This window comes from Lissotriton helveticus, chromosome 12 (assembly GCF_964261635.1).
Source record: "Lissotriton helveticus chromosome 12, aLisHel1.1, whole genome shotgun sequence".
NCBI lineage: Eukaryota > Metazoa > Chordata > Amphibia > Caudata > Salamandridae > Lissotriton > Lissotriton helveticus.
This window is the reverse complement of record NC_136073.1, coordinates 93,722,435-93,745,740: the sequence shown is the minus strand read 5'-3', so window position 1 is coordinate 93,745,740 and position 23,306 is coordinate 93,722,435.

Below are 23,306 nucleotides of genomic sequence, written 5' to 3'. Positions count from 1 at the left end.
CTTCCGGATCTAGGGGCATGGGTATTCTGATTCGTAAGGCCCTCCCCATGGTTATCTCTGGCTTGTGGACTGATGACTCGGGATGCATGGTGGCAGTGGCGGGTAGGTGGGAGGGGCAGACAGTGGTGCTGAGCTCATGTTATGTCCTGCGTGGCTTTCACTCTAAGACCTTCGCTTGGCTGGGCTCCTTTCTGGCAGACCTTCCCTTGGGAACTCTTCTGGTGGGGGAGACATGAATGCTGTCATGCATGCCGATTGTGATCAATCGGGTGGGGGCAGGGGTTTAAGGGAGAGAAGGGGTTACAGGGATTCATAGAGGCCATGGGACTGGGAGACTTGTGGCGTGTGCACCATCCCTCACATAGACAGTATACGTTCTACTAGGCCAGACATGGGTCCTTCTCTAGATTGGATCACCTGCTGGAAGGCACAGACCATTTGGGAGACTACTTGGAACCCCATATACTTGCCCAGGACTTTCTGACCACTCCCCAGTGAGCATCATTTTGAAGGGTCCGATTACTAACAAGGTGGCATTCCAGATGATTGACCTCTGGCACCTTCGGGACGACACAGTTGGTGATAAACTCCGGGAGGGCTCTCGGCTCTACTTGGAAGAGAATTAGGGGTCAGTTGCATCCCATATCACACTTTGGGAGGTATACAAGGCCGTCTTGAGAGGGCAGGCCCAGGCCTTGATAGGGACCAAAAAGAAGGAGGAGTCCCTACAGATTAGGCAATTGGTACAGGAGATAGAAGATCTTGAGCGTAGCTGCGGCGCTGTGTCTACCATTGATCGTCGCCACACTGTGGCTCTTAAACAGAGGGAGCTGACGGCCCTGGCGGAGGGCGAGGTGCGAACCTACTCCCTGGCCACGCAACACCAGATATATGATGTGGGGGATAAAGCGCTGCAGCTCCTGGCTTGGCTAGAACGTAGAGACCGTGAGCGCTCCTGGGTGGCTTCAGTGCGGTACAAGATAGGCTCCCTAGTGTCCACTAGCTCGAACAGAGCGGAGGTGTTCGTGGAATACTTTGAAGGGGTCTACACCATGGACTGCATGATTTTGCGCTGCCCACAATGTCACAGGCGCAGAGAGATAGTTTAGAGGTGGATTTGACTGTGGAGGAAATAGAGGAGGCCCTCGGCTCCCTTCATTCCGAGAAGGCACAGGGAGCAAAGAGGCTACCAATAGAGATTTTCAAGCTTCAGGTGAACATTATCACGGGCCCCCTCCTACAGATGTATCTAGAAGCGCGACAGGAGGGAACGCTACTGCCTGACCAGAGGGAGGCCGTGATCGTGGTGATCCACAAAGAAGGCAAATCGGCTGACCAATGTTCCTCATATCGACCAATCTCGCTCATTAACGTCGAAGCAAAGGTGCTGGCTAAGGTCCAGGCAGACAGGCTACTCCCAGTCCTGCTGGATCTCGTGCATGTGATCCAGTTGGGATTCATGCCGCGAAGGAGCACCCAACATAACCTGCGTCACCTACATGGAGTGCTGTACATGACGGAAGGCGTGGGGGACAAGCAGACAGCTTTGATGGCACTGGACGCCTCAATAGCATTCGATAGAATCGAATGGCTGTACCTATTCATGGTCCTACATTGCCTAGGCTTTGGTTCGACTTTTTGCAGCTGGATGCGCCTCCTGTATGAGCAGCCGTTAGCGCGAGTGCGAGTTAATGGGACAGTGTCCAGAGCCTTCTTACTCGACGGGGCACGAGGCAGGGATGTCCGCTGTCCCCACTCCTGTTCGCCTTAGCCCTGGAGCCGCTGGATTACCGGATCAGGAGGGATAGGCCGTTCTGGGGCCTGGCACTAAACGGCGACTGGGAAGAGCGCATCAGTCTCTATGCAGACGACATTGTGTTATATATGGCCAGACCGTACCAGTCGATGGCGCAGGCGCTGCACCTCTTCGAATTCTTTGGTAGCTGTTCGGGATATAAAATCAACAGGGCGAAGTTAGTTATCTTCCTGCTCTCGGGTCCTCCTCCGCGGATACCAACCCGAGCCCTGCTGTGATAGTGGTTGACAGATTCAAGTATCTGGGGGTGTATCTGCACCAGAAACGGTGTTTCAGAGTGATGTAAAAAGGGGCGTGGCCTCGGAGCACCTCTCTGCAACACAGCCCTGTAGCATTTACAAGAGGTACCTGGTGGACTAGTTGGTAACTGTGCAAGTATATCCCCTCGCCTTCCAATTAATTTTTTTAGCGATGGGAGTGCCACAGACATTACAATAGGCAATAAATAATGAAAATGGTGATGCCCCATTGCCGGCCCTTCATTGGCCAGGGATCCACCAATCATATGGCAGTTCTGTTTAAATGACTGTGTTGTTTTATTGACAGCTTCTCCGCACTGATGACGGCAAGAACCAGAAACGTGTCTGCGGATGTTTTGTACCCCATGCACCCCCGTGAGTCGGTGGACTTTGGGAGTTCTATGAACTGCCTGCCTCACTGGTTCCTGCGCAAGCAGTTTGTTCGTAGCGAAGGTATTGGCAAGCGGCAGCCCACCTACTGAGTGCGGGAATGCGAGGGACGCTGCCAGGTGGTAGACCGTGACTTCACGGAGGAGACTGGTGCATTGTCACCAGCCCACGACCCAGCGGACCTGCGCCCTGCAGGTTGAAATGTTTCGCAGGGACCCGAGGGGTCTTGATGAAATTTACCGGACTGAACAAAGTGCGCCCAGCTCCACTAACGCCGGTATATACAAAGACTGAACTTTGATTTCTCCACTTCACACCGCCCCAGGTAACAGCATTCTGGGAGTTGTAGTGTTCATCCTTGCTGCAACTCGGTGGATGATCACATGGTTGGGGCGGCGTTAGCTGTGCAATCTACGAGTGCTGCAGATATGAAACCGGGCGCCACGGACATTCAGTTTAGCAGGGGGCATCTGAAGAAGGAAGTGTCCGAAATGCATTATGCCTCACCTGTTTGTTTGCAATAAAGAACCCTGGTTGAAGTCCCTGCCTGTGGCTCCTCTCTTTGACGACGTTGGAGAGTGTTTGGATATATATATATATATATATATTCACTGAAAAAACCATAGGTTATAGACCATATATAGTTAGGAATTAGCATTTACAAAACCTTGAAAATTCACTGAAAAAACCATAGGTTAGAGACCATATATAGTTAGCTGGACATTTTATTGACATAAAACCAATGAAATTCCATATATAGTTAGTTGCACTAACTATATATCGCGCACCCGCAATCCACTGCTGATGATGTCACATATTACATCATTCATGACATGGTCAGTGACATCACTGATGACATCACTGATGACATCTCAAATGACATCACTGATGACATCACTGATGACATCACTGATGACAACATCCAGTGACTGTATGTTTCTGTAAAGTTAAAATGTGTCTTACATATTGAAGAATGAGTGGAAGTATAAGTGTCTGGACAAAGGATTTAGTAGGTGCATGACTGAATGTATGAGTGAGTGATTAAATGTGTCTCACTGAGTGCATGGGTTAGTGACTAAACTGTCTTAATTTGTGCATCATTATGTCTGTTGTTCTGTAAACTGCTGCATGTGTTGATCAGTAGCTATATGATTAACTATATGGGTTACTGATTGATTGTCCAAGTATTTGTATGGGAGACTGAGTGTGTGTGTGGCTGGCTGGGAGGTGTGTGACTCTGTACAGATCAATGTGTACTTGTATCAATGATTGTATAAGAAGGTAAGTATGTGTTAGTATATGTTTGAAAATGTAAGGTGCTCTATGTTTAACTGTATAGACAAGAAAATGGAAGTGTCATTGATTCTTTACAGGACTGACTAGGTGTGTGAGTAACTCCATGGATGAGTGGCAGACTGTGAGTGTCTGTATAGGTGTATGAGTGCATATGATAGTGTTGTAAAGATGAGTGATTGTATGTATGAATGATTGTATGGGTGAATGAGTGAATGTGTGTGTAGACATAGGAATCAGTGAGTGCGTATGTAGTAACTAGTATTGGTGTGTCAATGGTTTCAAAAATTATACTCTGTATTTAACACTGGGTGAAACAGAGGTTATATTAAAATGTGAGGAGATGCATTGTATTGTCACATGAATGATATCATCAGTGATGTGGTCATTGATGTCAAATGAGATGTCATCAGTGATGTCATCAGTGATGTCATTTGAGATGTCATCAGTGATGTCATCAGTGATGTCACTGACCATGTCATGAATGATGTAATATGTGACATCATCAGCAGTGGATTGCGGGTGCGCGATATATAGTTAGTGCAACTAACTATATATGGAATTTCATTGGTTTTATGTCAATAAAATGTCCAGCTAACTATATATGGTCTCTAACCTATGGTTTTTTCAGTGAATTTTCAAGGTTTTGTAAATGCTGATTCCTAACTATATATGGTCTATAACCTATGGTTTTTTCAGTGAATTTCATTGGTTTTTTAACAGCTAATATCTGTAGCTGTAAAATGTATTCTTCTTTAAATCCAAAAATATATTTTATATGTTTATGAATAATTTTTTTTTTTAATATTTTTTTTTCTTCGTTCCCGCTTCGCGAATCGGGAAGCTTCCCGTTAGCTGACCTTGATGCCGCGAAATAGACCGCGAGCCGGTAAACGTTTCTTTACCGCAACTGCCGCGTTAGAAAACAACATCGTGACGCCTCCCGTCCGCATGACGTTTCACGTTGTCGCGTGATACGTCATATGACGTGCTACGTTAGCGAACTGGTACGCGAAGCGAGTCGCAAAGCGCAGGTTTCTGGAAGCAAACCGGGAGGCCCTGCAAAGCGCTTAACGTAAACACAGCAGGTAATGTGACTTGGTAATAACACTTTTCATTGGTTCATTTCACTTTTGGTTTCCTAATGATGTAAGACTAGGTCATATAATCTAAAATGAACACTTTTCATTGGTTGAGAACTCTTGTTTTTCCCAAATGATGAAAATCCCTCCTTCTTTCCTCACTCTGACTTTCATCATTGTGAGAGAAAGACCCTTTGTTACCAGTGAGCAATGGCTTCTTTAGTAGCTTCAGCTGGTGCTTCCCCACCACCTCCACCACATCCAAGGAAGAGTGGACCACCTGCTCAAGTTATAATTCAACAAGAAGAGGAAGAAGAGGAACAGGACGACGAGCACGAAGAGAGGCAGTTTTTGCCTGAGGAGCCCAGGACGTCTCACCGGAAAGAAAACTTCATTTGGCAATTTTTTAAAATTCCCAAAGGTCAGAAAAAAGTAAATGCAAGATACGTAACTTGCCTTATATGTCAAGATAGACTGTCCAGAGGGACCGAGAAAAAATACAGTTTCGGGAAACTACACAATGCATCGCCATATGACTAGGTGGCATCCTAACAACTACAGTGCTGCACAGTTTCGGAACGACCTAGATAGTCTCCCTATTATGGCCAGAAGATCTGTTGTACCGGAAGTAACGGGACCAGAGGGCAGGGAGATGGTGCCAAATATACAAATGAGATTTGGTGAAGTAAAACACGTCTGCGTACATTGCAGTGGATTCATTTGCTACGGAGAAAGAAGCATCACTCTGATCAACAGAGCTATTGACTATCATATGCAAGTTTGTACGAAACGCCCAAAATAATAAATACTTTTTTTTTGTTTTGTTGCTCCTGTTGAGCCCTTTACAATGAATCGTTTTCATTGCCCCCTCCAAGAAAAACCCAAAAAAATATAAAACTGTTCAGAAAAATTCAAAAAAAGTAAAAAAATGTTCAGAAAAATAATAAAAAAAATATAAAACAACAAAAACAATAAAAAAAAAAGTTCTTTTCAGAACTACCTCCCCGTTATTAAAAAATTGGTACAATATTTGGAACTGTGCCAACCTCTATTTCTCGTAGTTCGCTTCCCAGTTCGCTCGCCGGTACGCGAACCGGAAGTGAACCAAAACATTTTTTTTCAAAAAAGAACAGTAAGTATAAGGGAAGGAAACAGACACTTATGTTAAAAGAAAGACAGCTATAAGGGAGTAAACTAGAGATACTATTACCCGTAATCCACTGCTGATGATGTCACATATTACATCATTCATGACATGCTCAGTGACATCATCAGCAGAGGATTGCGGGTTTTTTGGCAACGTGCCTTATCCACGGTTTAACAACGCTGCCTTTTGCTTTATATAAGTTTTCAAATTGTATGAAATATATACCAATAGGTCGTTATGAACCTTTAGGTAGTGCTTTTCTTCATGAGGTCTGGTCGCTTCCATACACATACAGATGTTTCAAAGATGATCAAGAAGTTTATCTGAATGGAGAGGAATGCACTGAGACGCCACATCATTCACTAATGTGTAGGCACATACAGTTACACGGTTCATGCAACAAACACCGACCAAATATGGCTTGCGTGTTGCAAGGCACGCCAGTTCCTGCTATCAGCCCCACGTTCAAGTTGTTGGAAAATGGTAGTTATTTGATGCTCAATAATGAAGATTGTTCTGGGTTAATTAAAAGTATTCGTTTTATCGTAACAGTAAGTGAACGGGTTATTTGCTGCAGAAATGTTCTATTTCCTCCCACACATGAACATAGGGAGTTTTCAATCTCGCCACAAATACCAACCTTGGGAGCAGATTTCAACGGCATGGCAAGAATAAGAGCTCTTTTGTCTCAGAGAGAGGTGGCCTTGAGTTCGGCCCGTGAAACTTTCGTGCTTCACATAGCGAACACCCGTACAGAGGTGCAGACCCTTTTCAATACAGATTTGCCTTTCCATTTCAGCAAGATGGTTCGGACTATCTTTAACGCGTCCTCCACAAAGGCCCTGGCGCACTTTTTTAAAGTTGTTACCAGTGGTCTCGTGACTTCATTTGAGAAAATCTTTGGAGTCATCCCTGCTTTCTTTCATTCTATTTTCTCCACTCTGCTTCGTGGATTGCCATTTTTACTTGCATTACCAGCGGAAGCTCTTGTGCTTTTTTACATTTTTAAATATGGATGTCCCTCCTGTGCAAGCTCCCGCCCTGCAGCTGCTGACACTGTTCCGCAATCGCATGCTAGAATATTATGGCACAATGCCGTTGGCGATATTAAGCACGGCATATGGATTATCTTTTCGATTCTCCTACTTCACCTGTGTCCAGCCTGTATTTCACTGCCTGACCTGTGATTTCGATTGGGCCATTGATTTGTGTCTCTGCGGACCGGTTTCTCCTGACGTTGACTTTAATCAGCTGATGACTCCTATCATTACTCACGAGTTGGTTTGTCCTGGCGAAAGGATTATGGCTGTGGCATTGATGCATGGACTAATTGGTCCCTGGAATTTACTGGCGGCAACACAGTCTTTCTTGGAACAGAGCTTTCTTGAAAACCCACCGAGCTGTCCTCTGATGGTGATAGAGGATCCGGTGCTGGGAGAACACGTATGTTCTTTTCCGCTTTTAAATTGAATGGCTAAACTCTTTTCGGATGAAGACGGTGACTTCCTATTGGAGGCTGTTGCAGCTTATTTTGCATACACAGTTATGTCATAGACCTTTTTCATGTTTGATATGCTGAGTACTAGCATTTCATTGACAATTCATTGACTTATTTGTCAAGTTTTTATTATTTAGCTTGCCTATTGGCTTAAGAGTCGATAAAGTACTTGGCTGTTTTATTTTTCTTTAGCATTACATTTTCCTAGTTTTTAATGCTTTACCTTGCGGACCGTCCACATATAAACTTGCAATCTGCTCTCATGAGATGGCACTTCTATTATCTTATTCAGTTCGTTTCCGGATCATGGGGAGGTGTCATCTAGGTCCTGGATATCTTTACACCGTGTTAAGTTAGCATGGGCTCATTACCGGTTTAAACGCCATTTTTCCTTTTTTGCAACTTCTGCACATGACACTTAGTTGTTGCTTTAGCTTTCAACCTAGTAGTTCATCGTGGTTTACATGAGAATAATATGTTATTGCTCTACTATCTGCTTTGCTTGTTAAACTATATCTGTACAGCGAGTGCTGAAGTTTCAAGAACAACATGATACAGAATTGTTATGAGGTCTGATCTCCACGACTTCATACTCATAACATAAGTGCAACTTCTGCCAATTCTGGGCATGAGGCGGGTTTTATATTGCTTTGCCGAACACACATACACAACAGTTGATGCGGTTCACATGAAGAGACAGCTGGTGTATGCTGATGTGATTCCTTCAAATCTAAGACACTAAAGTATGGGCACGCCCTAAACCAACACAAAGAGACCTTCTTAGCAAATAATATAATATGTGTATTAGGGAGGGTGAGATATAAGCAGCCGCGGGCCGTGGAGGGAGTTACGGTGGGGCAGGGAGGCGGGGAGGGGGAGGAGCAGGGTGGAGCCCTCTCCACCCTGCCCCTCCCCCTCCCCGCCTCCCTGCCCCACCGTAACTCCCTCCACGGCCCGCGGCTGCTTATAAGTGTTGCTAACTCTTATTCATTTACAGCATGTTAACATACTGTCACCATTCGCTTTTTATGTACTAGTAACTATGCTGGTAATTTTGCTACTGATAATATGTGTACTTGTATTATCTAAGATACTACGCCTGAGAAGACGGCATTAGTAAATAAACATTTCAAATACACATGTGTTCTTCTTAACTCCATGTTCTGGTTTCTAAGAAATATATAACGACCGACTGTTCATGAGTTCCACGTATCCTGAGGTACTATAAGTTCATATTCTGGATTGTCTAAACATTGAGAGTTTGTTATATCCAATGTGACACTGTACCTAGCTTGCTAAGGGGTTTTTGATTACTAAGATGAGTTTTGGGACACCCTAATTCGCCGAGGTTCCAATCCTCTGTCCACAGTTCTGTGTGAGAACAGAAGCCCTGCGACAGGGGCACCCCCGACCCTTGCTGGAGCTTCATCACACTTGCGATACAACTCCAGCAATGCGCCACCTTTACGGCACAGATACATCACGCATCTGTGCTGTTTTTGCCCCATGATGCGCCGCATTGTAAATGCAGCACACCATAGGTGACGGAACAGCGGCACAGAATGACTAACACATCCCTGGTGATGCGCCAGTCATCATAAATCTATCCCTATGCTTCTTATCTTGTTAGAGATGAACCGCCATATGTATCATCAAAGTTTTTTGCATTTCCTAAATAGCGAACTTTAAGGAATAAATAGCGATTCTTTACCATTCCTAGTTTGCGATGAGCTATTTGCTAATTACAAATTACCCATTCATTTCCTTCATTTCCATAGGGCGGTTGGACTCACTTTTAGCTCGAACGGCTGAATGGATTTCCACGAAACTTGGCAAAATTGTACGGACTGGTAGCCCGATGTGCCTTTGCTATGTCTCAAGATATATGCTCCAGTGGTTTTTACGAAAATTAACTTTGAAAAATATATATTGGGCTACATTGGCCTATATATATGTTGGAGCCCAAATGTAGCCCAATGTAGCCCAATGAAGCCCAATGATGTAGCCTAATGTAGCCCAAAGATGGCCGCCAGAGACAAAAAAAACAAATGTAGCCCAAATATCAGCCAGATGTAGCCCAACTATAGCCCAGTGACAAAATGACCAATCAGCTTCGCAAACCTCCGTTACGCGAAGCGGAGCGCTGTTACAGATATATATCTTTTTTTGAACGTTAATTTCTCAAAATCCACTGGAGCACATATATTGAGACCTAGCAAAGGCACATCGGGCTACCAGTCCCTAATATTTTACCAAGTTTCGTGCAAATCCATTCAGCCGTTCGATTATTATTATTATTTTTTTTTTTTGCCCCGCGGGGCCCTTTTAAAACCTCCACATCAAACCTAGGGGGTCAGCGAGGATCTACTATTCCCCCTTATGGTCATTTGCCCCTTCGCTTTGGCCTCCTCTTGTCTCTCGATCCTACCGAGAGACAAGATGGCGGCCGCTACGGACTGTTTGGAATGTTGACAGACGCCGGAGAACCAATCAGCTTCGCTTCACAAAGCTCCGTTGCGCGAAAAGTACGCGTCCTGGAGCGCTGCCCGGTCCGCTGTTACAGATATATATCTTTTTTTAAACGTTAATTTCTCAAAATCCACTGTAGCACATATATTGAGACCTACAAAAGGCACATCGGGCTACCAGTCCCTACAATTTTGCCAAGTTTCGTGCAAATCCATTCAGCCGTTCGGGCTAAAAGTAAGGCCAACCGCCCTATGGAAAACTCAATGTTAAAAACACGTTTTGGGAACCCCCTTTTTTCTCTGCCCCCCCTTGACGAACCCCCCCCAAATTTTTAAGGGCAGCTCAGAAACAAAATGTGCCATTTTCCTGAAAATTTCAGCCAATTCCGTCCACAAACGCCAAAGTTATTAGACATAGAATTTTCAAAAATCCCATAGAGAAAAAATCCTAACTATATATACCTACTGGCGACCGCCAGTAGGTAATATATATATATATATATATATATATATATTGTTCACCAAATTGCCCTTAGCATTTAGGAGGCACACGACAGGTCTCCGCCTTTCCCGGCTTCACATTCAGCGCGTCTCCCCACTTTGCAAATCATTAAAATGCCCGACGCGTTTCTGGGAATCACTCCCGTCATCAGGGGCTGCCATCAGCGAGACTCGTTCGTGCAGCGATGTATTCTGGGCTTTTTTATTCATTCAAGTCCCAACAGTAGGCGTGTGCTAAGTGCGCCGTCATATTGAGTTTAGCTGGGATTTGTAGTCCTTTACGCTGCACTGTAAATGTTCTCTTTTAAGTAAAGACAAGAGTCCCTAACCATTAAGGCACATATAAACCTATAGTAGGCTGCGTTATGGTTCGATGCGCTGTGATTTTTATCGAGGAGTCCTGTGCCACACCTCCAACCAGTTTGGAAGCGCCGGCCCCAAACTGCTGTCAGACGTTTCTTGTTGCAGCAGTTTCTGGGGGAGGTGCAAACTTGTGACACCGAGTTCAAAAGAGCGGCGGGACTCGCATACAGAGTGATACTCCTGTGGAGGCTTTGGGCGCTGACGAAGGCACAACATCAGCCAGAAATGCATCCGCCAATTTCCTGAATAAAGCCTCCAAACATATCCCCTTGGTTCTCTGTTTTCTCTCTTTTTTCGGAAGGAGCCTGCCCCGCATATATATATATATATATATATATATATATATATATAAAAATATATATATATATATATATTGATATATATATATATTCACTGAAAAAAACATAGGTTATAGACCATATATAGTTAGGAATTAGCATTTAAAAAACCTTTTTTTACTCACACAAAACCATTGAAATATCCAAATATATAGTTAGTTGTACTAACTATATATCGCGCACCCGCAATCCACTGCTGATCATGTCACATATTACATCATTCATGACTTGGTCAGTGACATCACTGATGACATCACTGATGACATCTCAAATGACATCACTGATGACATCACTGATGACATCTCAAATGACATCACTGATGACATCACTGATGACATCTCAAATGACATCACTGATGACATCACTGATGACAACATCCAGTTACTGTATGTTTCTGTAAAGTTAAAATATGTCTTACATATTGAAGAATGAGTGGATGTATAAGTGTCTGGATGAAGGATTTAGTAGGTGCATGACTGACTGTATGAGTGAGTGATTAAATGTGTCTCACTGAGTGCATGGGTTAGTGACTAAACTGTCTTAATTTGTGCATCATTATGTCTGTTGTTCTGTAAACTGCTGCATGTGTTGATCAGTAGCTATATGAGTAACTATATGGGTTATTGATTGGTTGCCCAAGTATTTGTATGGGAGACTGAGTGTGTGTGTGGGTGGCTGGGAGGTGTATGACTCTGTGCATAGATGTGTGAGCAGTTGATTCACTAGATGTATGGGTTCAAAAGTGCATGTGGAAACAGCTGTATGGGCGGTTGACTGTGTGCATGAGTGTATTGGTGAGTGAATGGATATCTCAGTGCTACATGTCAAAGTAAGTACATAAGTAAAACACAGTACATGTGAGAGTTGACATATATAAATAACTGTGCATAAGAGCCAGTGAATGTGTGAGTGGCTGTATGGATGATTGTGAACTTGTATCAGGGATTGTATAAGAGAGTAGATATGTGTTAGTATATGTTTGAATAAGTAAGGTGTGTATAACTGTATAGTTGAGGAAATGGAGGTGTGATTGATTCTTTGCATGACTGACTAGGTGTGTGAGTAACTCCATGGATGAGTGACAGTCTGTGAGTGCCTGTTTACACTGAGTGTATCTTAGGTTATATTAGAGTCTGAAGAGGTTCATCGTATTATCACATGAGTGATGTCATCAGTGATGTGATCAGTAATGTCAAATGAGATGTCATCAGTGATGTCATTTGAGATGTCATCAGTGATGTCATCGGTGATGTCATCAGTGATGTCATCAGTGATGTCATTTGAGATGTCATCAGTGATGTCATTTGAGATGTCATCAGTGATGTCATCAGTGATGTCACTGACCATGTCATGAATGATGTAATATGTGACATGATCAGCACTATGAGAAGAGAGGGACTGAGAAAAGGAGTGGAAGGAGTAGAGTAAGTAGGTAATAGAGAAAGAAATGAGGGAAGTAGCAAAGGCAGGAAACTGAGGGTTAAAGAAATGAAGCTATGGAACTAATAGTAGGTGAATGTGATAGAAATGTAACGAAAAGAGTACAAAACATTTACCTTATAATTGTCGTTAACTTACTCACTTGTTATTTTTATACTTTCAATCTGTGAAAGAGATAACAAACATTTGAAAAATATTAAAACATGTATTTAAAAATTAGAAAAGACAAGGGAAAAGATTGAAGGACAAACAGTTTTTCAACAACTTTGACACTTACAGAAGCTTCTGCTTCTCCAGGCCCCCTACACAGTCCTAAAGATATACATTTTAAACTAACAGTATCTTGATGCAGATGAAGTGAGGCCTATCTTGGAACATGGTGCATCTTTTGCACTGCTGTTGTCTCACAAAAGTGACGCAATGGCAGCGCAAAAGAGGTGCACAATCATCATAAAACTGTTCCTAACATTTAAATGATTGTTTCATGATGGCAATAAGGTGTGTCCTATCCAGACGTTTGTTTCAGGTGAGGCCTACTCAGGGTTGCAGATCAAATTTAGCCTTGTTGAAGAGTACAGAGGAGATAATACATGTGCAGGCCAACCAGTAAAGTTCAGACTTCCTCTGTTTCCCTGGACAGGCCTAAACTTCATCTGCACAATGTGATTCGTAATGTTAGGAAACACAGGTAATGTATTTGAAAAACGTGCAATTTCTTTTGCTCATTTCACAATCACATCACTTGTGTTTCCTTTGGTTAGGTATCTCATTGTGCAGATGTAGTCCAGCATATGAAAGAGTACGCACTGCATGCAACAACTTTGACACTTACTGAAGCCTCGGCTTCTCCATACCCCCTACACAGTCCTAATTATATACATTTTAAACTGACGGTATCTTGCTGGAAATGAACTGCGGCCTATCTTGCAACATGGTGCATCTTTTACACAAAAGTGACGGAACAGCGGCGTAAAAGGGGCACACAGCCTTCATAAAACTGCCCTTAACATTTTAAGTGATTGTTTCTAGATGCTGATAAGGTGTAACCTATCCACAGATTTGTTTCAGGTAAGTCCTACTCAGGGTTGCAGATGAAATTTAGGCTTGTTGTAGAGTATAGAGGAGATAATACATGTGCAGGCCTACTAACGAAGTGAGTCATGCCCACTGCACTCTTTAACAAATGTCAGACCTCCTCTGTCTCCTGGAACAGGCCTAAACCTCATCTACACAATGTGATGTGTAATGTTAGGAAACACAGGTAATATAATAGGAAAACGTGCAATTTTTTTTGCTCATTCCACAATCACATCACCTGTGTTTCCTTTGCTTAGGTATCTCATTGTGGAAATGTAGTCTATCATATGAAAGACTACGTAGAATGTGAGCACTGTATGCAACAACTTTGACACTTACAGAAGCCTCGTCTTTTCCATGCCTCCTACACAGTTCTAAATGTACATCATAAATACAAACAGTACAGAATTAATTATACATGTTAAATGGTTTATTTTTGCTGTTCTCAGAATGTATCAAATTTCACTAAAAACAGTGACTTGAAGGTATTCATCATATAACAGCGGGGAAAAAAAACACAATCAAAATGATTGTGTTTAAAAAACCCATACAACATGACAAATCAGAAATCAGAACTCCTTAAAATTAACTTACTTTCCATGACGTCGAATGATGTCCTATGAACAGCTTACACTCTGTTGTGCTGCTATTATTTTCTGCCCGCCACTTTCTGAAAGAAAACCTCCATCGTTTTGACAAATATGTTACGTACAATAAATGACTTCTCGCTCTCTACCACACGTTTCCACAAGGCCAAATCATGTAAGAGCCATTTATAACTCTTGGAATTCTTGTAAGCAAATCCCGTCATTTTGTATTTCCGCAACTTTCAGAAAGAAAACGTTCAAGATCACTTTCACAATCCTGGACTAGTAATATCTTACCCTTCTTGCTCACTCATGTTCTACATTTCCTATGACACTGATACTGCTTACTATGAAGCAGACTTACACTACCTCTATGACTACTACAATTATTTAATTCTCTACATCACTTTTAATCACAAAGCAATATAAAACAGTAGACAGCATTGCAGACTTACATTCCCTCTACTCCTTGTTTTGATTGACTGCTTGAATTAGCTTATAAAATGAAAAAGTTTTTCTGAACTCATTCAAAGTGCAGTTATTTTCCATGACGTCAAGTGTTATGGTAAGAACTTATGTCTCTGTACTACACTTATCCTCAAGGCCAAATCGTGTAGGAGCCATTAGAACCTCTTGAAATTTCTCAGAGCACATCCCGAGATTCTTTCCCTAAAATTATGGTTTTAAAAACACCAGGTAAGAATTTTTAAGGTCATACGGCAATTTTTTTTTTAAAATTAAAACAGAATTGTTGCAGAATGACCAGCCATTTCTAGACTTTAAATAAGCTGTGTAATGTCCTGATGTTATTGAAGGACCGTCATGATATATAATTGCTGCAGTTACAAAAGTCCTTCCTGATATTGACAACTGCGAAGCCACAACATTTTTAATTAAAGTTGTCAATTTTGTTCCATCAGGCCTACATCGTTGGAACATTAAAATGACATACTGGCCATATGTTCGTATAAATAATGTTGACATCATTTCAGATTTACATTGGCTACACTCCATGTTGTGATCAGCTGCTTTTACTAGCTTATTAAAGGAGACTGATTTACTGTCTGGCAAAGTTAAATATATAAATCTTTCTGAGTCTACACTAGTAGTACTTGATACCCTACAGTTCTCGCAGTCATGCTGCCATTGATAAGAAAGCCCAAACAGGTGATCTACATCTACACCTTCAGCATGCAATACATCAAGCATATACATTAAAAACTCATTACAATCTTGCTGAATATTTTGAGAGAATTGTGTTTGACCTGAACATCTGTCTAACAGATTTCGAATTTCAGACACACTTTCTATTTTTGTTTTATCAGTGCTACATTTCTCTAACACAGAATTTAACAAACTGCAAAATCTTTGATCAGAATTGACCACAATCTCTTCTTTTACATTTTCTAGAGAAAACAAAACATTAACCACTACATTAGCATAGCAGTTGACACCAGAACTGTTTTCAAATTGAAAACCAACAACATCTTCAACAGAATCCTTTTTCTTTCTGCTTATAATGTCAGGTTCATCGACTTTTCGTCTTTTTGCTACAACCTCCCTAGTATTGGTCACATTTCTTCGTTTCCGGCCTACCACACGTTTCTCAAACAAAGGATATTGAGGCAAATGTGGCACATACTCTCTTCTTAACCTATTGTATTCCTTAACACAATCTAGATCCGCACAAATGTTTGTGACATCACACTCAATCAAGTACAATCCCGATAAAGTTCTAACTCGTGACAATGCCACATATGCCATACCCTCCTTGAACACAGAACTGCCAATATTCACCAATGCACTGTCTACACTTAAACCTTGCGATTTATGGATTGTCACCGCATATGCCAAGCAAACAGGAAACTGCTTACGGCGAACATATAAGTCTTTTACAAGCAAAAATCTAGCAGAACAACAACCAATTAGCTGTACTTCCTCAATGCCATCAAATTTAATTTTTAAAAATTCAATTCCATCTCTATTTCTGTATTTCACAAAATCAACAACATTACCCATTGATCCATTTACCAGACCTCTTTCCACATGTAAATTCCTTCTTAAAATTATACGGCAATTTAAGCACACATTCAGAGTCTTTTCAAAACCTGCAGTTTTAGATATAGTCTTCTCTAATTAATCCAATTTTGTTTTCAAATTCTCAGACAAAATAATTGTTGATCCCATATGCTCTACTCTGTCAATAGCTTCCAGTTTCACAATCTCTTGGTTTTCTAAATGCAACATTTTGTTGTTGAAGATGGCACATTCTGCAAGAGTTGGCATCAAACATATTCCAGATTTCTTCTCAGTAATTTTCTGAAAAATATTCTCAGGCACAACGTCTTGTTCTGGATATAAATTTGACAGTAATCGTGCATGTAAAGCTTCTTTCCCATGCTCGGTCACTTTTCCAATTCTAACATCTTGTAGAATATTCTTGTAAACTTCATCCTTCGCCTGACGCATATTTTCATGCAGTTCAGCATAATTGAAGTTTAACCATATATTGACGTTGCCAATGCTCCCTAGGCACTTCCTGGTATCTTCATGCGTGAGCATTTTGAACACAGGTTGTCCTTTCACTGGTGTCAGCTGCAGAAGATCTCCGAAAACAATGATGTGTTTGCCACCAAATAACACATCATACTCTGTTTTGAGAACTTCTTGCATTCTCAAATGCACAAAGGCAAGCATGACATTGGAAACCATGCTTACTTCGTCAATGATAAGAAGTTTCATTTTCCTCAAGACTCTTGAAACTTCACAACAAGCATCTCCAGATAGCTTGTGATATTGTAATTTGTTATCATGCTCCACTGGCAGCATCAGTAAACGATGTAAAGTAATCCCTTTAATGTTATGTGCTGCCAGCCCAGTTGGAGCGGTAACAACACAAGACAGCGGTGATTCAGTCCTTTTCTGCAGATAAGATGCAATTGCTTTAATCAGAAAACTTTTTCCAGTTCCCGCTTCTCCACTCACGTACAGTCGGACAGGCTTAAATGATGTACATGAGCACTCTTTCTTCTCATGACTTAATCCATGATCAATTTGCTTGGTAACTTCGTCATATATTTTCCTCTGCTCAACGTTGAGTTGTCTTTCCAAGTCTTCTAAGTTAACCGCATCCTCCTGAGCATGTGCCATGGCTCTTTCCACTTCATTCATGGCAGTGGCAGCTTCATTTTCGATAACTGGTCCTCCTAGTGGATCCTGACTCAATGAAACAGAACTCTGACTGTCCTGAGAACTGTCTCTGGCAATCTCGGCTGCAATCGTTGCTTCCTGCTCGATTTCCGCATTCAACATTTCTACATATTTGGGAAAAGCAGGACATTCTATGGTCTGCTTGGCGGCAGTGAAAGAGTCTTCGTAACAGAGGAAATCTCCAAGCAGTTCCTCTTCTGCACGCCAAGGCTTGAAAAGTTGCAAAAGTGCTAAATAAAAAACTCCTTTTTTTCAGGAGATTCGCCACTCAATATTCGATGGTTTACCAAGTGGCATTTTCTTTGCTTGACCAGACATCCCTCAGTTCCAATTACAGCATACACTCCTTTATCAATATCTTCTTTGATGTTCCTCTTGAATATGTAATTTTGTAGAACCTCATACAGACAAACATTCTCGAGGTGACTGCTTCGATTTGGATAATATGTATCCAACATGTTGGTCTTCAAAATATCGGTACTGTTTGGCTCCTTTTCCGCCAAATACTCAATTTCCCGCACAGGTTTCAGAACTCGATTACGCTTTGCAGCAAGACCAAGACTCGCCCAAACGATACTCCTAGATTTGGCATAGAGACTTGCTGAAGACAACCGGTCAGAACATTCGTAAGCTCCGATTTCTCGATGCGACAACATCTTCAGACTGAAACTGTACACTTCTTACTGAGGCTCTTTTCATGGGAAATGTCCTCCCACATATCCTTCAATTCTGTCTTTTCTTTTTTGGTGATGTAAGATGTCACATACCGAGCCACAGCCATACAGTTATCAGCCACAAACTGTATATCCATGTTAGCATTCCACATGGACAAAATCACTGGGTTGTAGTCGTTGATGTACTTGGACTCTTCGTTCCTCTTCAAATTGTATGTGTTTTTAGGTGAGTTCTTCATCACATTATGTCACAGCGAAGACATCAAACTGTTTACTCTTCCTTTAGAAATCACCGGTCGTGGAAAGCCGAAACGACATTTGGTGTAGAACTTGTCCTTGTTTCGGAATTTACGACGACAGTACTTTCCACAACGATGGCTTTGGAAACGTAGAACTTTTTCTCTTAGGCTTTTCTTTTCCTTTGCGTTTGGAACAGCACACGTAGAATACTGTTGTATGAAACTCATCACTGAGTCTTCTGGATCTGTTCCAAATTTAGGTGCATCCTTGATCCACAGCAGCATATGTATATGAGGAGCACCTCTTGCTTGGTACTCCTTTCTCCAGAAGAAATCCAACACCTCTCCAAGAGGTGGATTCTTCTTATTCATGATGAAAGACATCATAGCTTCAAATCTATGATTGAAGTACCTGCATACATTGACTGGATCCAAAGAGCACAGTTCTCCGGGTGTCTTGAATTCGATGTTTTCAATGTTTCCATTTGCCTCTCGTAGAAATTCAAGTAAGTCTTCCCAGCCATACTCGGCACAGCTCAGAGTGAGGAACCATGTGGGAGTTCCTAAGTTCCTCAGCATACATTTTAAATCACCATGACGACGTTACCAGTACTCATTAGTACCACGCTGACACGCCATGAGATTAATCAGGTGACAATCCAAAATACTGTCCTGGACATTGACTTTATCCATAAAGTCACTTGCCGAGATGTTTTGCATCTGTGTACCACTTTTCAAGATGTGGTTCACTGCATATGACAGTCCAGACAGATCGCTTTCAAACAGGAGATGAAACAAATAGGGAATGCATTGTCGAAACCTAGCATCTTCTGCATACAATCGTAAAGTCCGGTATTCAGAAGCAGGAATTTGATGAGGTCGCTCATCATATCTTCCTCCTTGACCTGTTGGAAATAGCTGTGTGAAACACCGAGCTTCCAAACTTTCCTCCCAGACACTAATGGGACTCCCTTTGGCTTGTTTCATTTGAAACAACTCAATAGCATTCCCCATGACTTACTTGGAATGCAAAGGATGAACACTATAATGTTCATATATTTCTTCACTTTTAGAGGGTTCTATTTTCTCAATTTGACCAGCACACAAATCGCTATCCTCTTCCTCACTTTCTTCCTCTTCTGCAACATATACATTCTTCTAGTACTTATTATTTTTTTTCAAATACAATGTTGCCTTTTTGACTTTCCTAACATCCACTAAATCTTGCCATATTTTCTTATTCTTTGTGGAACCCCATTAACTAAGATAACCAAAGGTTCCTCTTCCACTTTTTCTACTCCAATTGTGTTAATGTTTTTCTTCAAATCTAGAGGCAAATAAACAACTCTTCCCTTTAATCCTCTCTGTAAATCTGATGGAGGCAATTTCCCTGTCTTTGGCTCCATTCTTACAATAGCCTGAAAGGGATGGATACTTTGAATCAAAATAGATTCATAAGTATTTAAATCCTTCAATTCAGAAGGAATCTCAACCAATTCCAGATTATTATGAACCGCTCTAGCAGGCATCTGGTTTTGATTTAATTTGTTACAACAATAAGTACACACACGTTGATCCAATCCCAAATCGAAACAATTTTCTACCATCAAGTATGTTGCGAAATCCTTCCATTCACTATTATTTCCCCTTTCACTTTTTGCATATAAATCCACTAACTTAGTCTGATTCTTATAATAAGTTTGTCGACAACACACACAAGTGAAATTAGGCCTCTCACTTGATTTCACCTGAAACGTCGCAATTTCCCTCTGAAAATTATCTGTACTGGAAACCTGTACACTATCTTCCACATTACCCTCTTCTTCTTGGTCAATTTCAACATTCTCCTCTTTCCTTCCAAAGTAACAAAACTCAATTTCTTCACAAATATTCTTCACATCTATTTCAGAACCATGCAAAAGAGCAGCGCATAATTGTTTAAGCATAATTGCTGGACTCTTAGCATAATACAACATTCTAACTAATTTCCTCACTTTATTATGATGCACTGCTAGCATCCTGAAATGATGAAAAACACTCTGGCATACTCTCCTGGAAAGACAAGCCAGTGAATGACCATGCAAACCTGTCACTTCTCTCACTCTGCAAGGATCTAATTCTTGCAACAACTTCATTTTCTGCTTCAAACTTTTCTTATTAAATGTCCGTACAAAATCACAAAGCAAATTGATGGAATCCTGTCGCACACTGCAAATACTACTACACTTCCAGGTGTACACAGGACCCTTAGGACGTCTTCCTAAAACCTCATTACCTAACACCTCTTCTGTCTCTGTTGTCACAAGTTTTTCTTTTTCAACTGGACAACCATCTTTCACTTCATAAGCTCGACCACTGGTGTCAACTGCATGCACCAAATCACTATCCTGGAAATAACTCTCCTCATTAAAAAATGCCTCACAACTTGAACTATGCATCCATTCTCCGGAAAAAACTTCACAAAAATGACTACGATTAACTATTCTCTTCCATCTACTATTTCTTTTGAAATCATAAATTGCCTTGTTTAGCTTCCTAATTCTATTGATTATCAAAATAAATAACTTACGTTTAATTTCAAATGCCTGATCAATAACTTTCTCAACTTTTTTTTTTCTCTTATAAAAAACCACTTTCTGTTGACCTTTCTTAATATTTTTTAACAAATTGCCAATTATCCTGTTGCGGAACATTCATCTACGAATGTCCCTAAACTGTTGTTTCCTTCTACTATCATGCACAGAGTTATCTCTTGCTCTAGCAGTAACATTTTTGATTGGCCTTTCCTTTCCGTTTAAATTGCTTCTCTTTTTCTGGACTAAAACATTTTCTGTACTACTACTTTTTTTTCTGCAAATGTTTCTTATGAATGTTTTCGTGGTCTTACCCGGTGCTTTCTTGGTGACTTGACAAGTTTTTTTGGTAGAGGACTGCTGCATTATTTCATGGACCTGCTGTCTTTGACGTTTTGCAGCCTTTCTAAGTCTATCCTTGGTTGGCATGCTCAAATCTTGAAATGATCTGCAGTTGAATCTGTGGTAAAATATAATAAAAAATTTTATTAACCACTATTACCAAACAGTAAATCAATAACAGTCATCAAAAACTTAACACACTACTTGACATTTTTACATAGAATATTTTTTAGTGCTTTGGCAAATTTAGAATACAGAAATAGCAAAAAAGAAATGGAATTCTTCTTCATTTTACCTGTGCTGTTTTATATGTGAATCTGATCTAATTTTATAAGCATATTTTAATATTTTATTGAAGACACTACACATAACCTGTTTTTGAAGGTGTGTTTAATTTTAAATGAAACGGTTTACATTTTTACTTTTCATTTATTATAAATTTTAAAAATAAATGTTTATAGTTCCATAGGCTCAAGCACGTCAGCTTCCCACCCTATGTCATACAATTCTGACAAATCGGCATCCTCATCATGTTCTTCATCATCCTCAGAATTTAAATCATCCAAGGGATCTACTTCCACTGACGTTTCAATTAAAAGTTCAATGATAAGGTCTAAATCAACTCATTGCTGGTTGTCACTCATGGTTGATGTTGTCGTTATCTTTAAAGAAAGAGAACAACAATGAGATGTTGCAGAGTAAGAGACAAATCTCAGAGATTATAATAGTAAAATTGTTTAAGAAGAGTAACATTTTGCAGCTATTATTTAGCCATGTCCAGCGATGCTGAGGAGGTGAGGCCTATGTCCAAGTTTTCAGTGAAAAGGACTCATCTCTTCTTAACCTTGGATAAGCCTCACCGACTCTGTGTCCCCTGCGCATACTTAAATGTACAGGGGCAGATTTATGCTAAGTGGCGCATCCCCACGGATGCACCAGTTAATGTGCACCGCTGCTCTGCCACCCATAGTGTGCCGAATTTACAATGTGGAGCACCATTGATCAAAAACAGCACAGATGCGTCACGCATCTGTGCCGCAAAAGCAGCACATTGCAGGAATCACGTCATAAGCGCGACATGTCTACTGCAATGCACAGGAGGAACCCTCACATTGCATGGTGCATCACTTTTTATGCCTGTTTCAAACAGGCGTAAGGATTTGATTCAGCAATGCTATAAAGCTGACTCAGTGAAATCTTCTAAATTTCACTGTGTTAGTTTTACAGAGCTTTCATGCAAATTAATGCATACCTTGCAACAAAACACCTATATGAAACCTGACGCAGGTTTCATGTGGCACAGGACTTTACAGCATGACACATCTGCCTAGATGCATCAAGTTGGAAATATGTCGCCACATAGCAAATCTTTTGCACCGCTGCTGCGTCACAAAAGTGACGCACAGTGACGCAAAAGAGACATACACCTATCATAAATCTGTCCCTAACATTTTAAATGATTGATTCAAGATTACGATAAATTGTGGCGTATCCAGAGGTTTGTTTAAGGTGAGGCCTACTCAGGGTTGCAGAATAAATTTACGCTTGTTGAAGAGTAAAGAGGAGATAATACATGTGAAGACCTACCAATGAAGTAAGTCATGTCCACTTCACTCTTGAACAAAGGCCAGACCTCTTCTGTGTCCGTGGACAGACCTAAACCTCATCTGCACAATGTCATTCGTAAACTTAGGAAACACAGGTAATGTAATTGAAAAATGTGGAGTTTCTTTTCCTCATTTCACAATCACATCACCTGTGTTTCCTTTGCTTAGGTATCTCATAGTGCAGATGGACTCTAGCATATGAAAGAGTACACATAAGTTGAGCAGTGTATACAACAATTTTGACATTTACAGAAGATTCAGCTTCTTATCTTGTTGGAGATGAAATGAGGCCTGTCTTGCAACATGGTGCATCTTTTCCATCACTGCTCCATCGGTTTCATGTGGCACGGGACTTTACAGCATGACACATCTGCCTAGATGCATCAATTTTTAAATTTGTCGCCACATAGCAAATCTTTTGC